The 8,385-nt window shown below is 35.4% G+C and overlaps 1 protein-coding gene across 3 annotated transcripts in view; it reads left to right on the forward strand.

Moving 5' to 3' along the window:
• Positions 1–1,311: 1,311 nt before the first annotated feature.
• LOC107692122 (1-acyl-sn-glycerol-3-phosphate acyltransferase gamma-like) overlaps positions 1,312–8,385 on the forward strand; it is a 27,903-nt gene continuing 20,829 nt past the window's right edge. For 2 of the 3 annotated variants that reach the window (XM_016491034.1, XM_016491037.1), the window contains exon 1: positions 1,312–1,514. The gene's annotated coding sequence lies outside the window, so the exon portion shown is untranslated. The remainder of the gene's footprint in view (positions 1,515–8,385) is intronic. The other variant, XM_016491040.1, reaches the window with a different exon arrangement.

Below are 8,385 nucleotides of genomic sequence, written 5' to 3' on the forward strand. Positions count from 1 at the left end.
TTTTTATGTTCTCTCTTTGATTTTCTGTTCTGAATGGGGTCAGAAAAACAATAAAAATAAATGTTTGGTAAAGTTTTTTGTGCTTTGTTTTCATATTCTGAATATTTTATATTATATATAACAATAAAGATTGTAGTGTACAAATCCACATTTATAATGTATGTATGTTATAATGCAATAAAGAAAAACAAAGTATTATATTAAATTCTGTATGTGTGTTTCTTTGGGTAGGGAGAGGGGGTTTTAAAGGGGTCCTATTATGCTCTTTTACAAAGTCTTGATTTTGTTTTGGGGGTGTACTAGAACATGCTCTCATGCTAGGTTGTATTTTTCACATATTTTACATTATTACAACACCTCTCTCCCCAGTCTGGCATGAACGGCTCGAATAGTTCCTGTACGGATGATTGTAACCACTCTAAGTTCGTCTGCCTTGGGAAAGCTAGTGTGTCTCCGACATAGTGATAACACTCGTTGCCTTCTCTAGTGCAGCTCAACCAGGTATCATCCCATTCGTCGATATTTGTGATATCACAAATCCCGGAAAATATGCATTGTAGTCCAAATGAGTCGTTTGTTGTAGTTTTTGAAAAGTGATTTCTGTTAAATAAAATATCTCCTTTTGAATTGGACTTTGAGCTTTGCAACTTTGCAGATCTTGTTTATGCTCAAACAGCAACATTACAGACTAACTAAAGTTGAAAAAGTGAAAAAGCATAATAGGACCCCTTTAAGAAAAACAAATGCTCTTCACCATTTCTAATGAGTCAGGTTAAGGCTGCTCTGTGAAGATTCTGTGCCTGCTCAAAATTCTGTGTAAAGACAACGCAGCAAAACAAAAAAGCCATACTAAAACATTGCAGCTCTGACACTACTTTGGTAGTGCAGCTACTAACTTTATTGTTGTCATAATGGTGTATATACAGTATGTCATTCTTTTTCATGCATACTCACAAATTCATTATTAAAAATGAATAATTGTGCAGTTCTGGTGCTGCTTTAGGCGTCTTTACATAGCCAAGTTAAGGCTGCTGCTCTGTGCCAGCTCAAAATTCGATGTAAAGACATGATGCCATATAAAACAGACTAAATTATGCCTGCTCTGAGCCACTGTGCAAGTGCAAATGCATATGCCTCTGTGCAGTAAATCCATGGAATGAATGCAACTGCTGCACCGCCTTTGAGGCAAAGTGCATTTTAAAGAAGACTAACTGAAAGACTAAAACACGTACAAATGTGTTTTGTCATTTTATTGATTAGGTCAGCGTCTTACAGGAGGGGTGGAACTACTAAACGCCATTGTTTCCAGTCGAAGAGGGAAGGTAATCGGACAGGAAGTTCCACGGCTAGATGCAATGTGTGTGTGTGTGTGTTGTGCGTGGATGGATAACGGACACGTCTGAGCAGCAGCCCAGAGGCTTAGATACCAGTTTCCGACAGCATTATCGTATTGCATTGCATTAAGCGGAAGAGCACGAATCCTCCACGCAGATCCACTGATGACATTTAAGCAGGTAATGCACGCGCTAGATGATGACTGTACTCTTTACCCGATTAATAACCGTCCTGACTGCTGTTGCTAACGTTGACATGCGGTTACATGTGCTATTGCACAATCGTGTGTTTTCTCCGTTTAATTGATCATTTTGCATTTGTATTGAATGCATGTTGTGATGTTGTGACCGGGCTCGAGGTTTCCCCTGTACTGCAGTGGCAGGTGTTCTGCCGAATGGTGCACGCGCATGGCGTCATTTGTTGGTGCAGCCAAATTATTTTAATTTAATATTCATCTCATTTTATTTATTATCTAGTTACTGCATCCTTATGTGGATAAACATTATTTGTTGAATTTGTTAAGAACATAGTGATTTGTTTTATTTATGATATTCAATTTAATAATGACGAATACAATTAAATTAATAAAAAAAATCACACGCTGTTTGCTCTGCAAAGCTTTTTGTAAAAAATATTTTTCACCCAAGTTGCACCATAGAACGTTCAAGAAAACTGATCAGAGGCTTCAGCAGTGTATGCTTTTTTGATTAGGCTAGCCCTTTGTTTTTTTTACAAAACAATTACATTTAGTGGTCGACCGATATGGGTTTTTTGACAGCCGATGCCGATATCTTGGAAAGCAGGGTGGCCGATATAAAGCCGATATCATTTTATTTATTTTAATTTATATTTAAGAAATTTGAAATCATTTGAAAATGGATTAAAAATAATTGTGTAAAATAAACATACAAAGCATCTTTCACAAATAAATAAATATTTAATACAAATCGAATTAAAAAGGAAGTAAACACTGTAACCAACAGGGCACTCAAATTCTATTATTTTATTTTTTTTCAAATAAAGCCAAGGTAACACTCATTTTACATACAGCACGCAATGAAAATGATATGAATATGACAGTGGGCAAATGCATAAAGTGCAGCATAATTTGAAATCACGAGTTTAAAGTTTGTCGATCGCGCGTCTCCATTGAAGCTGAACTCTCCTCCTGTCCGCATTCAATTCACACGGATCGACTGTCACGCAGAGAACACACGATCATGCAGGATACAAATGCTCACTTTACAAGATCTCAACTAGATTCAACTAAGTCTGCTAGGTTTGTGGAATTAAATGTTCATTAGTCATTCAAAGATTTGTTTAAATGATATAAATGCGTATTTGCTGAATGCTGACGGCAAATGAGAAAGTATTATAATGTTTGCCTTTCTACTACTAATAATATTAAAGCAATCGTTAATACTTTTTGTATACATTTGAATTCCTTTGTTGAACCGTTCTATCTGATTATTAGACAGACTTCTATCCGTATTTAGACAGAACTGTTAACGACGACGGCGAACAAGAGGGAGAATGTTAGCACTATGTGCTCAGACGTTGCCGCTGTCAGCGCCGTCAAAATAAAAGTCCCGCCTCGAACACATCGGCCAAACAGAAAAACTTATTGGCCAATGTCGATATCTGAAAAATGCCAAATATCGGCCGATATATCGGTCGACCACTAATTACATTTACGTGATTGTGATTCACACTCAGTAGGCCTATGTGCAGTTTATATTATGTACGTGCCTAATTTGCATTTTTGCAGATATTTTATGTAAAATATGTACAGTAAGTGCCATAGGCTCTTATGTAGAACAAGGTGTGGGATGCCAGAGAGTGGTTTGTATGTGTGTACTAATGTGTGTGCATGTCATTTTGGAGAGAGAGAAATTCTGCACCGCCAATCACAAATAAATCCCACCGCTGTGCATACAGTGGAGCTTTGCTGGCATCTAATGGGAAAAAGTTTGGTACTGCCCCCTAAAAAAATTCTTACTGAAAGCTCATTATTTGAGGTATCAACCTCCAACACACAATTTGTTTAAATGCTTTGGTTTTCTAGCAGTTTTTGAGTTCAACGTGTTTTCCCACCACTTTTTTGTTTCACTTTTTTTTTTTAACTTTTTTTTTACCAACAATAATCTGCCAAAGGTCTTCTTTAAAATGAGACCAAACTTAGGTCTGTGCTCTAAAGCTTCAATTGTTTTTGACACAGACATTTTTGTCCTCTAAGGACCTTTTTAAAATGATGCACAAGGGTTAAATTAGTGCAGTCAGTATGTCTGTGGATGGCATACTCATTCCAAAAAATGGAAACGTGGATCCCAATGTTGACGGATTTGATGATTTTACTATACAATAAAATGTAACATTTATTCCCATTTGTAATTTCTATTAGTGCAATATAATCCCATGTGCAGTCAATTCTGCTTTTTTATGCACATTTATTATTCTCATTTCTGCTGCCTATTACCCATTTTACAACAATACACCTGCTGAAATTATGCTGCCCTCCACAGCTCCACTGTACAGGTTCACATTCACAAGCACATCACATTCATGCTGGTGATTTCTGGCTATGGATAGTGTTTGCTGAGAAGATACAAAGACATGGTTTCCAGTGGGGCAGTATTATTTCAGCAGTATTAATTCACCTGCCAAAATTATACTGCTATTTACAGAAGACATTTCTGGCTGTGAAGTGTGTTTGATGAGAAGATTGTGAAAAGTTTCTTATGATCACCAAAGCTGTCTTGATTTGATAAACCGATATTTACAAAATATTCAATATTGTAAAATATCATTACAATACAAAATAAATATTTTCTATTTTAATGTATTTCAAATGTAATTTATTCCTGTGATGCAAAGCTGAATTTTCAGCATCATTACTCCAGTCTTCAGTGTCGCATGGTATGTTTTATGTATTTCAAATGTAATGTATTCCTGTGAGTTTTCAGCATCATTACTCCAGTCTTCAGTGTCACATGATCCTTCAGAAATCATTCTGATATGCTGATTTGCTGCTCAAGAAACATTTCTGATTATCAATGTTGAAAACAGCTGTGTAGCTTATTTGTGTGGAAATCGTGATACATTTGACTTCCATGATTCTTTGAATAGAAATAGAACATTCTATTTTTAAATAATTTTAATGTAACAATGTAATGTCTTACTGTCTTTTATAATCAATTCAGTGTATCAAATATATATATATATATATATATATATATATATATAACACTAATGTCTTAATAAATTTGAAATGTAAATACTTGAACTACTGAATATACATTTCGAGTCCGCAACTAAGTAAATACGTTAATTTAAATTATTTGTTGTCAATTCCCAAAGACCCATTACTCAACAAGTTTTAAAGCTGACATTTCTTCACTGTGCTCGGTTATTTATTTTGCATATTGGCCTACACATGGATCCTGTTATTTGCAGCCAAATAAGACCTATGGCTCATACCCTGTTGTTGGTTTATCAAAACAATGCTTAGACCTGAATGTTTGATGATGTTGTGCTGTAACTTGGGTGAAAATGATTGGTTTCAAAAAAAAATTCAAGCTCGAAATTCAGCACAACACGGGTTTATAGGAACAGCGTGTTTAGGGCACTTCATATATAGCTCGCTGGTTAGAAACCAATGTTTGACAGCGCACAGAACACCCATTTAAGATTTTCCTCCATTTGCATGAGCTGATGTTTATCTTGTTCAATCAGCAATCGTTTGCATTTGAATTGTTGGATGGCTTTAGAATTGTTGAAGATAAGGGGTGTTTATGACTCGGTTGCCGTGTGTCATTCCCGACCTGCGTGCACGTCATTGTGGTGCGATTATGGAGGTTACTAGAGTTCAGATGCAGTGCTGGGCTGTTGCCTTCAGTTTGTTTAGTGAGTGTTTTTTACTCATGCACAGTGAATAATATTAGTCATGTTTTTGTATAATTCCAGCGCATATGTGTAACTGTATTTGGTTGTTTAATATGTTATGCTAATTGTTCCTATTATTAGTGATTATTTACATTTTCTCTCATTTTTAAAAGGCTTTTTTTTTTAACTCCAGTTCCGGTTTCATTAACAATAACAACAACGGTCGAAACAAATTTCACACTACAGGACTTGGAACGCAGACAGATACAAAGTTAAACAGCTAAATATCTTTCAAGCTTCAGCGATGTATCGGCGCTTAACCCAGATCGTTTCTTTTGACAATTCAAACATAGCGGTTGTCACTCACTTGAATGAGCGCTGATTTACTTTGGATTTCAGGCTTTTGTTGGTCTTAATTAGCTGTCAGTGAACGTAAAATCAGGCAATAATCATGTAGTGTGTTGGTGGCATTATGAACCGGCTTGGTTTCAGTGAATCAAAAGCATGTATGAATCAGTCGGAGCGGTTCTTGAATTATTCACTGAATTGCATGTCAGGACTTTCATGAGGACTGATTCAAACTCACTGCATGATTTTGTATCTAAATTAATAAATGAATGAATTTTTACCTCTTTTTTGTATTTTAATTTAAATATATTATTAGGGGCAATGAATTAATGGGTTGCAAAAGCAACATTTTGTTAATGGATCTGTTTCAATACTTCGAACCCTATATTTCACTATGTGCAATTCATTTATACTTTGGACTTAATCCAAACCTGTCATTCTTTGCCAGCCATATAGCACATGCACAACATTATTAATCCTCTTTCATTAGAGCAATAATGAATTGGCTCACAATAAAAGATGTTATTGAATCAGTTATGCTCATTTTGACCAGGTTCAATTAGAAAGCACATGTAAATAAAGTTGTTTATAATAAATGTATAGTTCTTTTTACATTTTAGTACTTTTTGTTTGTGCCAAAACAATGTGTAATTGCATGTCATTGGGAGTATTTTTAAGTAGGATATATATTCTTTATGTCACACTATATCCATGACATTGCTCTGTTTCAATCCTTTCTAACCTTACCTTTAATCCGATTCAGCTTGTTAATTAAACCTAACACTATTGCTTTGCGCCTGAGGTAGATAACAGCAACCCCATCCACCATCTTGATTGGGGGCATGTAGTCATATTATTGTTGTTGGCCAACTTCGTTTTTCATGATTAGAATGTGGGTCGGAGGTTTATAACAGTGACACCTTGACATTATCCTCTTAACAGCTCCCTGCTTCCTTTGGACAACAAACAGAGTGTTTATCTTCTGTTTTGTAAAAAGGGCTTGACTGACAAGCACCATAATGGCTTTGATTTTGTTTGTTTCAGCCACAGGAGTTTTTTTTTTTTTTTTTATGGCCGTTGGTCTGTTTCAGGCTAGTCGAGTCTGGTAGGTTTAAGATATTAAGGAAATAATGTTTTAGTGCAGACGATAGAATCAGTATCAATTGATGTCATCAAACACTCTAAGTGGATCAGTGGTGAGAATAATGTGCTGCTAAATGCCTTTTTTACGTAATTATTTAAGATTAGTTGCAACACCATGTCTATATCAGGAAAAGTAACGTAAAAGTTGGAAATCGCCTCACCACAGCAACCCAATTGAACAAATCTGGGGTTTCATGCAAATGTTGTTGAATTGCTGTTGCATTGACCACAATGTTGGAAAGGCTAGAGATGAGGTTGTGGCCGGGAGGGAAGGGAAACCAGTAATGTTGTGCAGTACAGTAAAAAGTGGATTGTACAGTACTATTCAGTTGAGTCCAAGCACAAGTTTTGAGTCTGCAGTGGTCCGTTCTTCTACTAACTGTGTGCAAGAGATGTCATATCTATTTCTCGAGATCGGTGAATCGTGTGAGCAGCCTGCTTCTTTAGTGTCACCCGAAACGTGTCTGAATAAAAGATTATACATGGATGCCCAAATTGACCACAGTTGTAATTTTATCACATTAATTTATTGGTAAAGACTTTGTAACTAAAATCAGCTAACACAGTTGAATAAATATTGTTGGTTTTCCTTGATAAATATAGCATTTTTTTTGCATTTTATTTAACTAATTTTCTCAATAGAGAAATGGTTTTTATCCATTTGAAATACAAAGACAGCTTTAAGACTGTCGAATGTGTGCTTCTGTAGAAGATGCAAGTCCATCCATGTGATTTTAACTTTATTTTAACTTATTTTTTTTAAATCTAGTTTATCATCAAGACTGACTCTTTTCTGTCATTCAGAGTAGTGGTCGACCGATATATCGGCCGATATTTGGCATTTTTCAAATATCGGCATCGGCCGATAAGTTTTTCTGTTTGGCCAATGCATTCGAGGCGGGACTTTTTTTTTGACGGTGCTGAGAGCGGCAGCGTCTCTGAGCACATAGTGCTCACATTCTCCCTCTTGTTCGCCGTCGTCGTTAACAGTTCTGTCTAATACGGATAGAAGTCTGTCTAATAATCCGATAGAACGGTTAAACAAAGGAATTAAAATGTATACAAAAAGTATTATAACGATTGCTTTTATATTATTAGTAGTAGAAAGGCAAACATTATAATACTTTCTCGTTTGCCGTCAGCATTCAGCAAATATGCATTTACATCATTTAAACAAATCTTTGAATGGCTAATGAGATTTTTATTTCACAAACCTTGCGAACTTAGTAGAATCCAGTTGTGAGATCTTGTGAAGTGTGCATGTGACCTGCATGATCGCGTGTTCTCTGCGTGACTTTCGGTCCGTGCAAATGCTTTAAACATTAAATTCGTGATTTCAAATTATGCTGCGCTTTATGCATTTGCCCACTGTCATATTCATATCATTTTCACTGTGTGCTGTATGTAAAATGAGTGTTACCTTGGCTTTATTTTAAAAAATATGATTCCCAGTGCACACAAACTTCCCAGAATACTGAGTGCTCTGTTGGTTACAGTTTACTTGCTTTTTAATTATATTTTTATTAAATATTTATTTATTTGTGGAAAATACTTTGTCATCTAAAGTATAAGTATGTTTATTTTACAAATTTACTTTTTAATCAATTTTCAAATGATTTCAAATTTTTTAAACATTAATTAAAATACATAAAATTATATCGGCTTTATATCGGCCAT

Source organism: Sinocyclocheilus anshuiensis, unplaced genomic scaffold (genome assembly GCF_001515605.1).
Source record: "Sinocyclocheilus anshuiensis isolate Anshui unplaced genomic scaffold, SAMN03320099.WGS_v1.1 scaffold322, whole genome shotgun sequence".
In the NCBI taxonomy this organism is placed as follows: domain Eukaryota; kingdom Metazoa; phylum Chordata; class Actinopteri; order Cypriniformes; family Cyprinidae; genus Sinocyclocheilus; species Sinocyclocheilus anshuiensis.